Source organism: Anser brachyrhynchus (genome assembly GCF_964034855.1).
Source record: "Anser brachyrhynchus genome assembly, chromosome: 4".
Classification (NCBI taxonomy): domain Eukaryota; kingdom Metazoa; phylum Chordata; class Aves; order Anseriformes; family Anatidae; genus Anser; species Anser brachyrhynchus.
This window is the reverse complement of record NC_137698.1, coordinates 50,989,131-51,008,745: the sequence shown is the minus strand read 5'-3', so window position 1 is coordinate 51,008,745 and position 19,615 is coordinate 50,989,131. Positions and strand designations below refer to the sequence as shown.

The 19,615-nt window shown below is 39.9% G+C and overlaps 1 long non-coding RNA gene across 1 annotated transcript; it reads left to right on the top strand.

Moving 5' to 3' along the window:
* The first annotated feature begins 1,093 nt into the window (after window positions 1-1,093).
* Window positions 1,094-13,442, top strand: LOC308194021. The gene is made up of 2 exons (XR_013950181.1): window positions 1,094-2,836; window positions 12,503-13,442. It is a non-coding gene; the product is annotated as an uncharacterized lncRNA (long non-coding RNA).
* Window positions 13,443-19,615: the final 6,173 nt, after the last annotated feature.

The window sequence follows — 19,615 nt, the reverse complement described above, 5'->3', positions numbered from 1 at the left end:
TCTCAATCTGCTTTTGCAATTGCATCTAAAATGGATGCTGGTTCCCTTCTAAAGCTGCTAAAAATCAAAATCTTTAGTTCTGAAGCTGCTTAGGGAGAAAAAATCATGGCAACTGCAATCCTGGATGTCCTTCCATTAGCTGTAGATGGCTTTCCAACACACTAACTTGCTTCATGCTACTAGGCAGGAAACATCTGTTTCTCTTTGCTCAACCAAGTTTTCCTTATAAAGCAGTCCTCAATATGCAGTGCTGGGTCAGTTTGGACATAGACTAGCAGATGAGATATTTTTAATGTATTATATAAGTTGGAAGTGAATTATACTGGAATAGCTTCAGGAGGTCCACCTAGAAATGGTTCTCTTGACACACATGGAAGTACTTTATTTCAAAAATAGAAGAATCTGAGTACATTTGCACAGGCCTTTTTGTTGTTTTTTGGTTTGTTTGTTCTTTTTTTTTTTTTTTTTTGAAAGGCCTTTGTCTGTAATATTCCCAAGTAGGGGTTTACTTAAGAATTACTCACTGCTCAGATGCGTACTGTGCTTGAGAGCACAACTGCTCATGTTTTGATATTGGAGATTAATTCCCTTTTCTCCCCAGTGGTGACTTTGCCTGACATACACAGAGGCACAAGTCTGGAGAAAGGAAGCCTTTTACTTCAAGCTGTGCAATTCACGCAGATGCATGGACAGTAGGTGACAAGTTGCACTAGCGATCTGTGTGGATTACTTTACCTTATGCTTATAGGTAAGAGTAGTATATAATCACTACTTTTTGCAGTACTGACACTCATCGGGTAAAGTTTCAAAGAGTGTAAAAAAAAAAAAAAGAAGACCATTAGAGCATAATTTGAATAGTAATTTTTACTACCTTAAACTGGGTAGAGTCTTTAAAAATAATCAACTGAAAAAGAAACTTGAGTGCTAAATAATGTTGTGTATTTTGCAGTGAAAGTAACATCATGTATACACTGACTTTTATAAATGACCTTGTTGTTATGTTTATATGACCCAGAATTGAAAGCATTTCTTTCACAGAGTTCTTTCATTAAAAAAAAAAAAAAAAAAAAATGTAATTTACCTACTGAAGAATTCATTTTCCTTTATTCCTTTAAGTACCACACTTATAATTGAAAAGCAGCAAGTTCACACACAGTGACTAACGATGCTACCAGACCATGTTCACAATTATTTGGGGAAAATCAATGCATGCTCTCAGGGAAAGCTGAAAAGGTGGCATCCTAAAGGCAGGTGATAACGTTTTCAGGCAGTAAGACACCTGCCCACACTGCCAGTTAGAGCACTTCTGGACCAAAGTAAAAATCAGGCAGTTGTCATTTCCAGAAACGCTTCAGCTTGCACAAGTGCTGCTCCTGGAAAAGCTTCTGGTACAAAAAAGGTATTGATAGATCAGTGCAACAAACGACAGGAGTTCAATATCAATTTTGTGTTCTGTTTTGGATAAAAAGGGCTAAAGAGCAAAAAAATTATAGTCACAAGCTACTTAGAATTTCTTCAGAAATTATTCCTTCCCAAGACCAGATAAGTCCACACATGGAAAAGTGACCGTAACCACTTAAAGTCAATACAAGTTTTCTCACTATTCATTATTTAAGAAAAAATACTTGTGTGTAAGCCATTTTGGAACTTCCTGCACGAACACTTTTCATTTGGGAATATGCCCTTGCCCTTCTCTTTTCCAAAGCAGACATACCAGTACACAGAAGTAATAAGAAGGGGGAAATAAATAAATAAGTAAATTAATAAAAAGATCCCACAGACAAAAGACTTCTGATAGTCTAAAAGAAAAACATCCTTCTTCCCATATTGGAATTTCTTAATAAACTTGTTGCAGTTCACTATCAGCATTCATTTTTCGAACTGGTAGGGCTAGCTGTCGATTGATCCTGCTGTGGTATGTGAACCCATGGTCAGCTCCATCCCGTCGATGCCATGAAAATTGAGTATATCAAACACCTTTAGGTTAATTCACAAAAGGAAGCAACCAGGTCTTGAAAGCACCTTTCTGAATTCCTCTGATCCTTTGTATTTTTGATTGAGCATTGCTTATTGGTCTTCCACAAAACTGCCCTTTGCTGCTCTTGGTTTTGATATTTAGGATCCACGGGACCCTGGCCTCCCTCGGTACGTGGGATGCACTTCCTAGCAGTGCAGCAGAACTCCATACAAGTGGCTGTCAAGTGAGTTTGTGCAAGAGAAAGATAGTCTTATAGTTAAAGGTACTGAATATTGCCTCAAATACTGGATTTTACTTCTACTCTAGAGTCCTGACACGAAAAAAGATTTCACACTAAACAGCTTAAAGTATTTTTAGAAGTGTTCTGAGCAAGGGTGAAAGAGAAAGTTAACAGTACACAGCTGTAAGCCATGAGAGGACACCATTGCAGCTATGCACTAGGAGGCCAAATTATGGCCATATAGGCAATTCTAGCTTCTGACTCCTCAATCTGCCAACTCACATTTTATGCAACTTAAACCATATTGACTACCAGGCAGTAGTTAGTACTGTTTTATTCAGATTCTTACTTATTCAATTTTTTTTTATTATTATTATTTTTTATTTCTTCAGAATTTATTCAGATTCAATTGCTTCTTCTTTGCTGTCTCTACATTGTGACCAAAAGCTTGCTAAAGCAAGTTGAGCTGATAAGAAAGTTTGCAAGTTAACCTCCTAAATGAATGTGCCATGTGTGTCTAATTGCTAATTAGCAAATGCTAATTAGCATATACACCTTAGCCTGTATCTTCAATATCTTCTGCAGACGTGAAGAATCCCATCCTGTTCTCTGTGAAAGAAGTGGCACTCAGAACCAAGGTATTTCCACCTTATCACCTTCAGGGAGATAATTATGGCTTTGCCAGTAGTGGGTTTGGGGGCAGTGGGAAGACGAGTAATAGGGGAGAAGGTTGGAGGTTTTAAGCTGTCAGTGTGACAGTTGGACTATCTGTCTGTGGCTAGTTACTTATATGCTGGGGGTGTCTGCTGGAAGAAGAAAAGAAAAAGTGTGTTATCGTGGCAGAAGACTGAATTTGGATGTGTGTGCTAGCTGTGGTTTCTTTGGGAAACACCAGCAGGGCCTGGTGATAGTCACGCCTGCAGAAAGTCACTCTGGAGGTGGATCTGCATATTTTGTTTATTCCATCTGCTTCTTCCAGGGCACCCTGCAGATGTAGGAATAAGAAAAGATCAGAGGAATTTTTTTCTACCTGCCCTTTATCTTCCCAGTACACTACCATATATCTGTAGTTGCCATGTGTATTGTCAATAATGGAGCTTAGAAGAAAGGCAATGCATTAAGATGAAAGGAATTGCTTAGCAAAGTATTATGGATGTTCTTCTCGTCTTTCTGCCTCTTGGTTAGGTGCAGGGAGTGACCTTGCCTGAAAAAAGACCTATTTGCAAGTTTGTCACTGGAAATATCTTTTATACAGAGAACATTTATACATTTGTATGTACACTTGTGTAGGGTAGCTGACCAAGTAACTGTAAAACCACTGCAAGCTCCCAGTACTATGATCCATTCAGGACCATACGAGACCACAGTCACTTATATGTAGATAACAGTTCAATTCCCCTTTGAAAAATGAAAAGCATTTTTCCCTTTTATTTCATGAAAAGTTTGTGGACAAGTCTGCATGCCCCTTATTCTCCACTAGTGGTAAGTATGCATTCAGCATCTTTACCGTGGATAGGCTTTCACAAGGAGAATTAATCTTAAAGAGTCATTTAACAAAGCAGATGACATGAAGGTGCTCTCTTAAGGGAGAAGACAAGTAATTTCCTGTTTCAAATAAAACAAATGGGGAAAAATAATATCATGGCCAAGAGACAGAAAGAATCAAATCTCAGTTTGTGTGCATGATTCACGATCCATTCTTAGAGTGATGAATGAAGCAGCATACTTCCCAATGTATAAGTCCTTCCTCCATGTACTTGGTTTTGCATCATTTGTAGAGTCAAAACAATTAAATAGTACTTCACCCTCATGCTCCCTGTAGGAATTCAGATGCTCAAGTAACTCTATCCTTTCTGGAACGCATTAGTTTCGCAATAGGTAAGCAGGAATTATAGACACTGAGTAATTTAGGAAGCAATGCAATACCTGAATGGGATGTATGGCATTGATTTGAAAATGAAATTCTACTTTTCCATCCAAAACTATTTTCTTAATATTGCAAGAGTTAAAGAAGACATCTCCAAAGGTAGTTGCAAACATCTCACAGTAATTATGTAGTGCTTACTAGGAAGACAAAGCTAAAGATCATATGGACTGTAATGGGTAATTTTCCCAACTTTTATCTCCACAGAGGATTCCTCATTTCCACTAGGCAAGGAAAGAATATTCATCTGCTAGTATGTCCTATAGATGCACTCTATAATTGATGCTCTTTAACTAAAATCATCTGTATAGTACATTCTACAAAGAGACAGGGAAGTACATGCAAATCTGACCAAGTGTCTTCATTTAAAACGGCACTGCCAAACGTGGGTCATTCAGTCCTTTATGGAAGAAGATGAACTTAGGAGATCTATTTTCCATTCTTTGGCTTGATACAGCTGTTAGTGCTGTTGCTAAAAGCCGGTATTCATCTTTGAAGATAAGCTGCCCACATGTCTGTCTGGGGGAAGCCAGATGGTTGCAGCGCACCACTGATGCACAACTGCAGTGTTAGTACAGGCAGAGTGGAACTAATGAGTGGAAGTGTGGGTGGGATGCTCAATGGCTTAAACATTTGTTTCTTTTTTCTTCTTTAGATAATGCTGGTGGTCTATGCAGGCTAGTAACCTTTAAGTTCAATTAAGGTTGTAGGTGGAGGATTCACACGTTTTTTTTCTTAATGTGTGGATGCTAATGACAGCTTGCCTCCCACTATATCATACATCACCATCGGATGTGATGTACTCATAAACACCTAAATCATATCTAAATTTATATTTTGTACTTCACACAATGGTAAAAACAAGCTAAGGTTTCTCATATAGTTACAATTAATATTTTTATAGCTAGTTTAGAGGTTAAGTGCTGGTCTTTCCCAGAAAGCATTGCAAAACATCCTTTAACAAGGATATATGGAATATTGATTCAAAGCAGCCCCACATTTAAAACTTAAAAGCTATATCTTAGTGGTTAGCTTGGCAGTGCAATTAGGAAAGAACCCTGCTATCCTTGGAACATCACAGATTCATATTTGATTTTTGCTGCAATTGCTACTTCACCGCTATCCTTTTTTTCTAAATAACGTTATTGTGCTTAATGAGACCTTCCTAAAGACACTATCAACAGCCAGAGAGATGACAATAGGGAAAAGAAGGAAAGAACTCTCCTGGGAGGGTGAAAGAACCCCAACAGTGACATAAGTGAATAAGAGCCCAAACAACCACGTCATTTTCTGTCAGAGGCAGGCTAAAACTGACTCTTCCAAAGAAAACAAACCCAACCTTTCTGTTCCTCTAGCCTGTTCTGCTTTTTCTATACAAAATCTGATCATTGTAACCCAATGCTTCAGGAAAAGAAAGAAAGTCATCTTTACCCCCAGTAGAGGTCCATTAATTCTATGAAATCCAGAGGTCTCCTTCTGCGTGTTTCTGAAACCTATATAATTCTGTCTTAAACACTTTATAACTTTAGTCATCTTTTCACCTCAGCACTTCAAGACAGCACCACACAAACTACCAGTTTAAATATGTAAACAAAAATACTTAAGAGATACTTCGGGATCATTCACATTTCATTTATTCTGCTGAAAATTAAACTGTAACTAAAGACATACACTGTTCAATTTTCAAGGTATTTTGTACTCTTCCCATATTTCTCTTTTAAGAAATGTCAACACTAAGAAAAAATAGGGGAGTTAGCCTGGTTTCCTAGAACAAACCATGCACAGTCACAGTACATCTACCTTGGCTTATAGCCTGAACCACAAGGATTATATTCTTCATTGACACTCATAACTTCTAGCTTATGCCTTCCAGAATCAAATTCCTGAGTTAGACACCATAGTTCCTGCTGAAAATAATCTAACACGTTGTAAAGGGAGAGTTAAGAGTACCTGAATGGGACTTGCAGCCGCCAGCACTCTGACCAGGCAGAAACACTGGAATACTAGAGGGAGGAGTGTGGTTGCAACTCAGCCCTCTCTGCGGCACCAGCTCTTCCGTGCAGCTTGAGTTCACCTCCCCTCTCTGAGGCTAAGGCTCACAGCCTGGAAATCCTTCTCTGGACACTGGCACCTGCTCTGAGCAACATTTGTCATTCAAAGTCTGGCAGAAGTAAAGCAGCAGGATGCAATTCTTTCCTCCCCTAAGGGACGTAGATTCAGTCTTATGGCATAAGCCAGTTTCTGAAAAGTAGTTCTCCACTTTGATTCCACTCTTCTGGCATGCATGTCCACCTTCCATGTACAAAACTTGATTTATCAGAGCTGGGCTTGTCTCCGAGCTTTCCTTTTACCTTGCCTCTACCCACACACATGGAGCGCAGAGTGAACCTGGTTCCCTTATTCACTTTTTATTGCCTCTGGCCCCAAAAATGAACTTCATGATTTTGTGTGGTTTGATTACTGCAATAATGGCATTACTAGCACTGTTGATTAGTAAACTGATAGTAATGTTAGTCTTTTGTCTGTGGACAAATTCTTCTATTCAATGCGAAGAATATGGCAAAAGCCTATCTTACAATCACAGAAGTAGAAACTCCATTTTGCCATTTGTTTTTTTAACTCAGCAGCAAGAATACTTTTCAAACCATTGATAGGAAGGGGAAAGTAACTCTTTAAGCCATCAAAGAAACAATATTTTCCTAAAGTTTTGGTCTCAAATGTACAGTACTGAAATGCTGGATATTTAACAGGGTGTGTACAAAATCAAAGCTTTAAACGTCTTTGTTTTAGTTTGGACAACAAATAACAGCTACAAGTCACTGCAGTGAAGCATTCATCATTCAGATTCTCTGTAGAGTACCAGTATGGACCAGCAGAGAAATTCGTGTGTCACTGTCAATTGGGAAGCCTCCTGCTCACACCTCCTACATGTACGACGTTTCCCAATAACCACAGAGGCTGGCAGGTCTGTTCATGCAGATGATGGCCTCACCTACACCCATTCACAGGGTGTAGGCTCTGAGGTCAGAAAAGCAGCACAGCCTGAAAACCTGAGATACAACTGTGGGATTTCACATTTTTTCTTAGGATTTCTGGTGAAGTTTCTAATTATTAGGTGAAAAACTTCATAAAACAAATCCTTATGGGATCTGTTGATGAAGATGTCAATAGTGTTACAGCATGAATAATTTCCATCCTGAGAAGCTAAGCAACATTCAGCCTTAGTTATTATGTGTATTCATTTGTTCTCTGGCATGCAACTAGGTTAGAGTCTTGATCATGACATATCTGTAACCAACCATCAGGCTTACCTTTAGTCAATTAAATCAAGCAAAATTAGACATCTGTTAAAATCTACAGCCCTTCTATGGCATTTCTAAGTCATGTTATTTACAATAATCAGCAGTTGTGAAAGTGAAGTCCCCACATACAAATGCAAAAGGCATCTTGGCAATTGTTCATAAGAGGGGAATCTGGAGTCAGCGCGGGACCGAATGCAAATGCGGAGCCGCACAGCAGCCTGCTTGTGTGCCTCTGCCCCAGGGAAGGGTGGGCACAGAGCTGGGTCTTAAACCAGGACCCGTGAGTGGAGCCAAGATGCTGAAAGCCATCATTATAAAGCCCGAGACAAAATGAAACAACAGCAACTAACAGTTGGGTAACCTTTTTTGAAGTGGATGTGCTCCTCTTTTACTGTTTTCTGAATCTTCTTAATTTTGATTGGCTTTAGATGTGAAAGCAATTGGCAGATGGTCAAAATTTAAAATTGATGAAGTACAATCAGTCTGTTCATAGGACTCTTGGAAAAGAAAATAATGATCTTTGAGACAAAAATGTTCTGAGGAAGCTAAGCCACCATGTCAACACATAAGAAAGCAAACAGTGGTACTAAAATGGCTGGAGCAAACAGTATTTTTAAAAGGGTTTTGTCCTGGAGGAGCTGCGGCTAATGTAGAGGGCTCTGTACTTGGTGATCTTCAGGATAGTCTTTTGTGCTTCCAGTACATGCTGGCAGTACAGCCAGGCCCAGGGGTCATACCTGATTTGTAGAAATCGCATTAGTCCAGAGGTGTGACCCGAAAAAATGCAGTTCATGACATGAAGGAATGGCCCTGTATTGATTCAAGAATTAAAAACCTCAGCCCTACTGAGCGTAGTCTAAAAAGACACCCCCCAAAAAGAGCTCACAAAACACTTGAGGTAGCTGTGACCTGTGGATAAATTCAAGAAGGTACGTGAAATACTAGCTAGTGGCACCTTGCAGAGACAGGTTTGGGACATATGGTTGCACCTCTTCAGCAAATCTAGGCCTCTTTATGGGTATCTGTCAGATAATATGTAATTTCTGGACTAAAAATGTCAATAATAGCTTTCTGTTCCTTCAGTACCAAAAAGTGTGGTTACAGGTAGTGTAAAAATTGTGCCAATTTTTTCTTTCTGGTCAGCCAAGCAACGGATCACAGGGGCACCAGCCAGTGTGTGTAGGCAAAGGCTGGCCTTCTTCTATGTGGGGAAGAAGGAGCAGGGGCTGGATTAAGTGGAGAACCTATTCTTATGGGTTTACGGGATGTCTGCTAGAGTAATTTGAACACTTTGGGGCAGGGGAGGGAGGGCAGTGGGCAGAGTGTGTACGTGGGTGTGTGTGTGGGGGGGGTGGAGCTGGGGAGGGGATGGAAAATCTGTAACTAATAGGCACCTTTTCATCTTTCTCACTCTGTTTTCTTTCCAGTGGTGCCTAGATAGGGGACAAATCTTCCCTTAAACAGTAATCCTTTAGAAAGTGCTCAAGTACTGCTATTACTTAACTTCCTGATTAGTAGCAGTCGCCACCTGCTACTTCTGCTCCTCATTGTCCAGCATAATGGAAGTGTTCATTTCCCTGGCTGTGAAAAGGTAATGGGAGGGGAGTCCCTCTTCCCTGCTTTGGCAAAAAGAGCAACAGTCCTTCCTTTTCTCCCGTAACTAATCCCAGACCATGCTTAACCAAGAAAATAAAATTCTACTTCTGTTGGCAAATAACTGGAGAAGGTAGATTATGAATACTTAAAAAAATAAAAAATAAAAAAATGGGGGGAATCATTCTGATCTCTTTGAACTAAATTAAGAGTTCCTGCTGCAGGGCTCTTTTATTACCTGACCATGGCTTTGAGATCCCAGTAAGCACTAAGGAAAGGCAATACAATCAATATTTTTGACACCTTAGACATGCAAAGACTTCTGTTTTCTTCAAAATTTAATAGCTGAAGCTGCCAAGAGAGCTGCACATGTTGCCTTGAAAGACAGCTGTTAAAATAGTCTCCTTTGATCAAAATTCTTCCATGTTTATAGCTATAGCAAGACAAAGTATTATAGGATTTTCTTAGCACAGACTGAAAATCATAAAAAGAATGTTACTTTCAAAACCTGAAAACTGCATTTGTCATGAGCAGGCATAACTTTTGAAACATCAGTTAAAAGGAGACAACCCATGAATAGACCACAAGGATTTTCAGACTTTCTATTTCCCTAAAGTCCTCTTTTGTTTTACACCGAGAGCGGTGGTGTCCCTTCCTAGAGAAGCACAGGCAGGCAGTAGATTAGTCCTTATTTAGATGGTAAGTTCCAGCCTATTTGAATTGAATTAAGCATTCTCCTTCCTTCTGTGGGATTTGTCATAAATCTTGAGTAAATATACTTAGCGTGATCTCAAAGACTGAAGTTTTGATTTCTCAGAGGGCTCAAATCTTTAAGCCTTAAAACTTTTCTTGTTTAAGAGAGATAAAGCAAAAGAATCTACTTGTCAAAACAAACACAGGGAAAAAAACCCTCGCTACAGCCCTAGACATTATCTCAATGGGAAGTGGCACTCATTCGAGGCTTTTCGGTAGCATTCTTTGCTCAGGAGTGAAATCTATTATAGGAATTAGTACTGCCCCTTAAAATGGTAGCATCACTAAGAAGCGACTGAATCCATCTCTCTTTCCCTCTGTTTTCCTATCCATTCTCCTTCTTCCAAACAGTATTCAAAGGTTTCTTCAAAGGTCTTCATCCTATCTTTGTTGCCATGGTCTCTCACAGAGTTGAATCAACATCTTCAAAACTAATGCCTGCTCTAAATGCATTGTTGTTGGGATGCTGAGTCAGTTCTCTGCTGACTAGAGAGAAAGAAAAAGGATCTTTGAAAATCAGTTTTAACATTCAACTAACCTGAATGGGGAAAAACAAGACATCTATACGCCGCTAGAAAGAAGCAAAACTTCCCAGGGCTGGGATGCCTTGCATTTTGGGAAGAAAACCAAATTGTCCTGAGGTTTTTGTGTCAGCTATGCTGTTTTTTTCCTCTTTCATTTTATTCATACTGGACCTGAGAAAGACAATTGCTTCTCAGGAGAAAAAAAAAAAAAAAAAACAGATCCTGTTGATTAACACACACACCAAACTAAATCCTTGCTGTGGGGGTGACAGAGGATGCTTGGTATGCATTAGCTGTGACAGGCAGGGCTAGCTTTGGCATGCTTGAAATGAGTAGGGGGAAATTTTGAAGAAGCATCATTATTTCTAAGGGAACTAACAGGACGTTTTGCTTGTAGTCAGGTTTTCTTTTTGCCTCTTTTGTCTAACTGCTTGCACTTTCTTTCAAACAAGACCCATCTCTAAGACAAGTATTTGTACAGCCCATACAAAAATAAGCTTACTATCCTAACTTGAACTTTTTAGCTTTACTGTATAAATAAGAACACCTATTTGCCACGTAAATGAGAGCACCAGACGCTTCATACTTGAAGAAGAGACAAGATCTTTGACACAAGCTTGGTTGCATCAACTTTAAATTGTTTTTAGCTGCCTGCCCTCAATTTTTTTAAATCCTTTGAACATCTGTCCTTAGCCAGTGGTCTGGCATGGAATGCTAAATTCTGTATATTTGTTCATTATTCCTAGGGGAGGAATTTGCATGAAAATTCTGTTGGTCTAATTATATGCCTCGACTAAAGAAACTATTCATCTGTCTACAGCAGATTTCACCTTCGCGAAACAGATGATGACTTTGCCAGAGACTTTCTGGACATTGTAGCAACTGAAGGTTTTACAGCCTGTTTGTAATATGGGTCATAAACTGAATTGAAGGGAAAAAAATTTCAAAAGTGCTTAGATCCTTACAGTGCTTTTGAAAACAGCCCTTCATCCTCCAGGAAGATCACACTTTAATGGGGAAAGTTGTTTGCAGCAGCTTAGGACAGGTAAAATGCCGCTTCTCCTTCATTCTGCTCCTCTATCTCCCCAAGTCAGAGAATTCAGGTAGTGAACTAGGAAAAGCTTGACAAGGATCTGAAAACACAACAGAAGAGTGTGTTCTGGGTCTTGATCTCTGAGATGGATGGGACACTGAATAGCTGAAGCATTTCAGAGTGACAGGATCCAGAAAGGAGAAAATGGAGCAAGAGCTCTCCCTGTAACTTTAAAAAAAAAAAACAAAAAAAACATGTGTGAAGTACATTCATTAATTGGGAACAGTAATTTTTCATCCTGTAGGATGGAGATGGACACACTGAAGTGGAGGTGGTAATCATGGAATTTTCTGTTTTCAAAGCCCCCCCTATTTTATCAGATGTAAAGATATTCCTAAAGAGACTGGATGCAAACTGTATACTGTGTATACTCATGCTCGCATTTTTTGCCCTTTTCTGTGACCACCTCACTTTTTTTCCCTGTGTTTTTAATTCATCCAACTCTCCCCATTTCACTTTTAAATTCCTTCTTTCCTTGCCTTTGGAATTTCCTCTTCCAAAATTCTTTTTTTTTCCTATGCAATTTGTCTTCCTTGCTCATTATCCAATGATTTTCATTAAACTTTAATTTTCATGTTCTCCTAAATTCCACCTTTCCAAAACTTTCTCATTCCCCCTTTCTAGTTTGCTTTTGGCTTTAGTTTATTTTACCATTGCTTATACACTGTTGCTGGGGCTTCCGGCTTCCAAGGCCTTTTTAGGTTTCTTCAATTTATTTCCACTCTGATGAGCCATATCAACCCATCAATCCTATAGCTCAATCTACCATGTACCATTAATCAAACTACCTCATCACCTGATCTCTCTAACTGATCTCCTTTTTGGATACCAGTGCATCTGCATTGGTCTTTTGACTTTCCACCTCTTGGATTCTTCCAGGCTCATTTATTTTCTGCCCAACAAGTGTTTCTTCTGCTGAGTAAATTCTCTGAGCCACAGCTCTTCATGTTTCATTATCCTTGTCCTAAATGGCTGACCTTTTTCTGCCCACTGAAAACAACCCAACTCTCCTTCCTTCCTGTGTCATTAGAGATCACGATGAAAGGAATGAAACGGAAAATGGTCTCCTCTCTGCTTGCTCACCTGGGCTTCCCCATGCTCTCCCTTCCTTGCAGCTCATAGACTTTCTATGGAGAAGATATGCTGGAGCCTGCACCGTGGCTGTGGGTTTTCCCACCCCGTGGGGAGCACCAGAAGAGGAACGAGCTCTACTCCTCCTCATCCTTACCACATGGTTGCCTCCATCCTCTTCCCCTTCACAGGGAGATCCATGACTGCTGTGGCATCACCCCTGGGGATGCAGACCCCAGTCAGAGAGCTCCCCAACGTGTCATGCAAGCCAGCAGGAGTGTCTGCCTCTGCTCAGGAAGGGCTAAGAACCAGAATAGCAAGGGTATTTCAGGTCAGGCCTGAGGCGAATTAGCAGACAAGTTGTGAAGCTTACACAACATGTGGCCACATTATGTGTGGCTCTAGTCAGCACTAATAGCCTGTCATTGAGCTCCATGTTTAAACAATTTGAGCAAACAGCAAACACAGAAGATGGGAGGGGGGGAAAGGCCTTCGAGGAATGAGAAAGATCAGACTGCTCAGTATACTTGGCAAGCAAGTATTGCAGCGGTGAGGAGAGCAGAGTAACTGCTGGACAGGCAGAGGTGTGCCCGAGTTCATGCCATGCAAAAGTAACGTAACGCGAAACTAAGGATACAAAAATAAGTCATCCAGTTTTAAAATTCACTCAGCCAGCAATTTTTAGAGCTACTTAGGAAATTGATTGTTGGTTTAGGCTGTGCCTGATCATGTGAATTATCTGAGAGAAAAAAATATGGTTTTGGTTTAGCAGCAACAAAACCAAAATGGGGGGAAGGAAGAAAAAGAAAAACAAGTTTTAGTGGCAACGAAGAGTAAAATTCAACCACATCCATGTAAATAACATTGATACTAGTGTTGGGAAGTAAATATAAAAACATTTTAAAATAGAATAACTTAGAAACTGTATTGCATTGTTTAGTATGAAAATAATAGGCTTTCTAGTCAGTACTGTTAAAGAACGTATTTAATCCAGCACAGAATTGGCTATGAAACCGTCCACTCTACCATGGGAATGCTTAGCTCAGTATCTGGTAGGTTGCCAGCCATTTAAAATGTTTTTGTGTTGGTTTAATGATTGTTCCCATGAGCACTGATGGTAAGGGTTGACATTAATTAAAATACTAAGTCATCAGAGCTTGCATTGTGGGGAGAGGGAGAATGGGCTGGATCCAATTGTCTTCAAGGTTTCTTTGGCCTTCCACATTTTTCTCTTAGATGCACCATACATGCCAAGTATCCTCTTAGCTGAGGTATAACAATGTAAACACACTGTCTCTGCAAATATAAAGTAATCTTTTTAGGTTTTCCACACACTCTCATTTAACTGATTAGAGGACACTCATTAAAATCAGCTAATCATGTAATGTGGCTGTGTTCTGAATGCTAAACAAAATGCCTAAATGAAAGAGGATTTTAAAACATTGTCTGCCTCTCTTAATTTATTTCTACTGTATACTCAATGGCGTACAATACAGTAGGAATGCTGGGCCCTATCCTCATTAACCTCAAAACTCATTATCTCATATAAAAACCAGCCCTTTACATAGAGTGTGTTGGAAAAGGTACGAAGAAAAAGGATATGAAAGACAATGTGTTTGGGTACAGGCTCTTGAAACACTACAAAGGATTTCACTTAGAGCTGTGACACTAATATAGAACAGCACAAAATTGCAAGATGCATTGCTAAAATAATACTCACTGAATTTGGATAGCTCTCCTGATGTCACTCATTCATTTCATTAACTATCCAAGATCCAGATCTTCAAAGGCAAACAAACAGGAGTAAGTCGCTAAATACCTGGACTCCTCAAAAGGCCATAGGCAGGGGTTGAGGCTGAGCTTTTCTGCCACCACCCTAGGATAGATTCAGCAGCCCCAAGGGCTCATCTCACAGGCAAGGGCTTACTGCTGCAGGGACTGTGAGTGTACGGGGGTAAGTTCATATTACACATAATATGTTCAACAGTCTGACAGTGATGAGCTCTGTGGAGCAATGTCAAAAATCAAAGCAAGCAAGCCCCCATAAACGCAAAGCGATGTTTTTCATGTAAGCAACGTACAGCATAAAGCAGTACTGATGCAAAAGATGGAGCAACCCTTTCTACTTCAATGTCTGTTACATTGGATCAGAATTCAGGCTGTCCTGTGACTTTGGGTCTCCTCCCTGCATCAGGGGAAAAGCAAAACCTCAAAGAATTGCCTAAAACTACTTTCCCAGCTCATCCATGGGCACAAGGGATGGGGCTCCCAGTGCTTCCCTGTGACTGTGTAGGTGCTGTGTAGTACAAGCCCTCACCTCTGAATGCCTGCAACGCAACCACCCTTGCTTTGGCAAGCGCAGACATCACCCAGCCAAGGCCCCTTCACCTGACCCAGGCACCTCCGTGCCACCTCGGTGTCTGGTGGCAAGCAGGGGTTGAAGATTTCCGCGATGGCAAACCCTGCAGGATGGGAACACTCTTTGGCTTTTGGGTGTGAAACTTCTCCAGTCTCCTCATGTAGGACTACGAGGTCTGAGAGTCCTTCATGAGCTTGTCCACACAACGTGGAAGAGCGAGAGCAGCTGAGGAGGCCCTTGCCCGTGCACATGAGGGCAGGAGGCCTAACATCCCCCTGGGGCTGGTCTTCTGGGGAGCCATCTATGAAGACAAGGGAAGCTTGTCTTTGGAGAAGGGGAAATAGCTTTGCTTTCTTTCCAATTCACTTTTTATATTAAACCCCAACCCCTTCCCCACCACACATTTTCATCGAAGGCGGCTGCGAAGAGGAGCAGGAGATGGGGCCTGCTGCGTTTACAACAGGCCAGGGCCCCATCAGTGGGTCGGGGCCCCATCGGTGGGTCGGGGCTGGGGGGCTCGGGCTTTGTGGCCACCGGCGGCCCCGTCGTGGTCAGAAGCGTCGGGGTAATCCGGGGAGCCATCCGCAGCGAGTGGGTGGTCTGCGGGACGGAGGCGCGGGCTCTCCCCGCGGCCCCGGCCGCCGGCCTGAGCCAGCTCCTGCAGCTGGGCCGAAGGCGGCCCGCAGACCGCTCTCGGCACATTTCTTCATTTCTCACTTGAGTGCCCTTCTTTAGTTCCCTTTCAACTGCCCACTTTATATCGGCTTCATTACACCACCGCTCCATTTGTAATGTAAATCGGGAAACTCAGGGAAGTTTTTCTTTTGGCCTTGTCTACGGAAGAATACCGAGAGGTATTCAAAACGTATTAACACAAATCAATGGCACCAATAAAAGCAAAATCTCCTTAGCAACATAATCTTGATTGCAAAAGGAGAACTGAGAGCATTTAGCAGAACAGTGGCCCACATGGAATACGCATTTGTCTAGAAGAATGCAGCACAAAGCCTAAAAGAGAGATGCTGAAAAAATCCAAAATTAACTCACACTGAACAGTTACTCTTTTTTTCAAAAGTACACAATTGGCTACATTAAATCTATCGTGCGCTTTTCTGCTCAGCAACATTGTATCATACCGCTTTGCAAGCCCAAATTACAACAGCCGGAACGCTTCACAGCCCCGAAGAGCAGCACCCCTCCCCGCGTGCATGCACGTCTTGCATGTGTGCACGCACAAAATACATACACGCAGACACACAGGTATCGCTCACAGGCACTCTGTAAAAGATTTCTATGCTTGAGGAGCCAAAGAGCTTACAGCAAATCTTCCACGTACAGGAAAAAGAAGCTGGCTTGTTAAAATTGACACTGTTTTTGGAGCCCCAGAGAGCGCAGGACAAGTTTTGCTCAGAAGTTTCGGGTTAACTTGCAGTTCGTATCTGACCATCATACAAATACCTGAATACATGGATGGGAATGATTCCTCCGGGAATAAATAGAATCTACCTTAACGAGTTGGTTAGTATATATTATATTGACAGCACCAGCATTTTAAAAAAAAATGTGTACAAACAACTTCAACATTATTACCCAACCATAATATATAGATAATAAATCCTACTGGCATTAGGACTTTAAAAGCTTGAAGAACTACAAATGCAGACTTAAAAAACTAGTTTGAAACACTTGAGGTAGTCAATCCTCTAAGTCTAGTAACTCTGCTCCTATAGTCACCTAAATTACCCCCAACCATTCCGCTCCTTCCCCCCCCCCCCCCCCCCTTTTTTTTTCTTCTAAATCAGACAAACATTGACTGGAAATTAGAAGAGAACTAATTAGAAGAGAACTGTATTACAAGACAGAAGTTTCTGGGGTTTTTCATCCCCCATCTGGGGTATTTTCCCCCCAAATACTGCATAGGCGAAAAACAGTAAGGCTTAGTAGACAGGTTAACAAATATTTTATTAGTTTGTAATACATACAACTTAAGAAACACTTTAAAAAATTATATTGGAGTCCATTCCAATTTTGGGTCAGGTCAGGAAAAACAATGCTGATGTATTAAATAATATTCTATAATTCAACAATAGATTAACTTCAGTAATTTAGCAGACATGGTTAAATAGTCTTAAATATGCGTATTTACAACTGTGCAGCCTTAAAAAAAAAAAAAAAAGAAGTCCTTTTCTTTCTATCTTCTCTCTCCAAAGCCCTGTGAACACAGTACTGGCCTCTAAGCTTTCAGACTCTCACCCAGACTTAAAATGTTTGAAGAGGAATGTTACAATAGTGGAAATCACAGCAACTCTATCTTTCTAACCTCTTTATTAGAAGGAATCCTCAGTAGGCATAATTCCCATCAAGTCTATATAAATAGCAGCTTTTTTTTTTTTTGATATCCAGTTCCATGTTAAATTATTGCTTATGCATTTTCTGCTTGAAATGGATTTTTAGCATAGATACAAAACATTGTTTTTTTAAAGTTTGCCATCTTGAAAGATAACGTCCCTTAAGTGACTTATTTTCTGTTACTGCTTTGTATGTCTAACACGTTTTTCCTAAGCACATACAGTCCTACGCAGTTCTCTGCAAACTTTTAAAGCAATTACATAGGGTTGGTTTAGTACACAACATTTAGGCACTGTTTTTGTCGTTTATGGTTCCTTTTTATGTTTGGAATTAGTTTCGTATTCTCACTGCCATATTCAGTTTTCTACTGAAGCAAGAATCAAGTTACACTTTCAAATCTCTAACTACTCTGTATTCCTTGTTACCTCACTGAACCCAACTGCTCATTGGCAATACTAACAAATATGTACACTGCATATCCTAACAAGTTAGAAAGCCTGCTGCAAGCACAGAACAGAGAAAAACATTCAGAGTTGAAGAGCAAGATGCATGTTGATAAAATGAATCAGTTTAAACACACAGCCACTAAAAATATCACTTATATTGCATCAGAATATCTTTTTTTTTTTTTTTTTCTAAACATGATTTTTAAAAATTTGGATTCACAAACCTAAAACGCTGTAAGGGAAAAAAGGTATCTTCAGCTAATTATGAAGTCTAATTTTCAACATGAGGCAAAATAACTTTTAATGATAAAGTTGTAAACGAGGAAAAAAAAGTGTGCTTCAATAAACATCATAAGATCTACTATCTGCCCTCCAAAAGTGAGCATTTGTCAATGGTTCCCTTCTCCATGAAAGTTAAAACTAACTACAGAAGTCTATTTTACTTACCTGAACTTAAATTATCCTAACTGGATCCTACTCCCGGCCCTCAGATATACTCTCATATGACAGGAGCTGTCTGGGGAAGTCAAGAATTTTCTTTGGAAACAATTAGCCATGCATTACAGGCTCCAGCCTAGGAAAAGACTGGTCTGTACTCACTGAACAGCTCTCATCAGCAATTCCTTTTTGGTCTGGATATTTTAAACTAAAAGATGCTGAGTTAAGGATGCTTACCTCCATATCTGCGTAATAGCAGAAGTCTATCAATTAGGGCATAACCAAAAGAAATTAACAACACGTTTGTTATAATAAAAATGCAATAGAAATGAAGACAGTTTAGATAATTACCAAAATGGATCACTACCCTTTACTTAACTTTCATTATTCAATACCATTTCATGTGTTTCAAAACCATTTTCCATCACACTCAGAGAATTTCAAACCTAACACTTGAGTTCAGTCTTTTGGGTGTTACTTCTCCTAATTTCTACATTTCATCCCACTAAATCTTTCCTAACAGGCTGTTGTATTCTCAAGAGTCAAGCCTTTATGAATCTTTGTCAAGAAAATAAGTCTTAATGAAATATTAATGAGCTAAATGAACCAGAAGATTTTTTAAAAGGTATCTACCATAAAAACAATAACATTTAGTTAATAGATGTATTATCCAAATGTCATGTGGCAGAGATACACACACCAGCGCAGTGTAAAGAAACAGTTTCATGCAAGGAATCCCTTTTTTAAATTTGCAAAAATATTCTCTAATTTAATCCTGCTGACCGAAACATCAGTGTGCAATAAGATTCAGTTTAAAAAAAAAAATAATAATGAACTGTAGAACAGCGTTACCAACAAAATAACCAGAATGGATGTCTGTAACTAATGAAGAATAAATGCAGGACGTTTTCTGCAGTGAAAGCGTTTGCTTCTTGAGTACTTCTCCCCTTGAAACTTTTCTACTTCCCTAAGAATGATACAGTTTTCTTATTACCAGTATCCCGATTCATCCAACCAGCAGAGAGAACTTTATACAAAGAACAAACACAGGAACGAAGAAGGTAGCACCGTTAGAAATAATCACTCTATCCAAATTGGGGGGGAAAAAAAAACATCATTTATCTTTATCCAACATAGCTAGACATTCAGCAGCCTAATAATACAAGGTAGAGAGAGCTCTCATAGCTGTATATTGGTAACATTCGTAATGGTCATGCATATTACAATCAGAAGTTTCCTAGGGTGCCGTTTGCAAAGTACGCCTTCATGCAGATAGGCATTCAGGTCATTAACTCCATTTTCATATTTCCTATTAGTCCCTGAGAAGTTAATATTTCTACCTACCATATGGCTATTAAAGGCATTATAACCATCATTACACTTGGCTGTTTGTGATGGAAATGCAATGTGGCTTTAGGGAGAAGCAGCACAGAAATTACAGCAAATTAGTGGTGATGAATGCAGATCTTATTCCTAAAATGCTTTCTTTTTGTAAGCAAAGTAGCTGAAGAGCAACACAAATTATTTTAGTCACGGATACAACACTACCCAGTGCCTCTTACCCT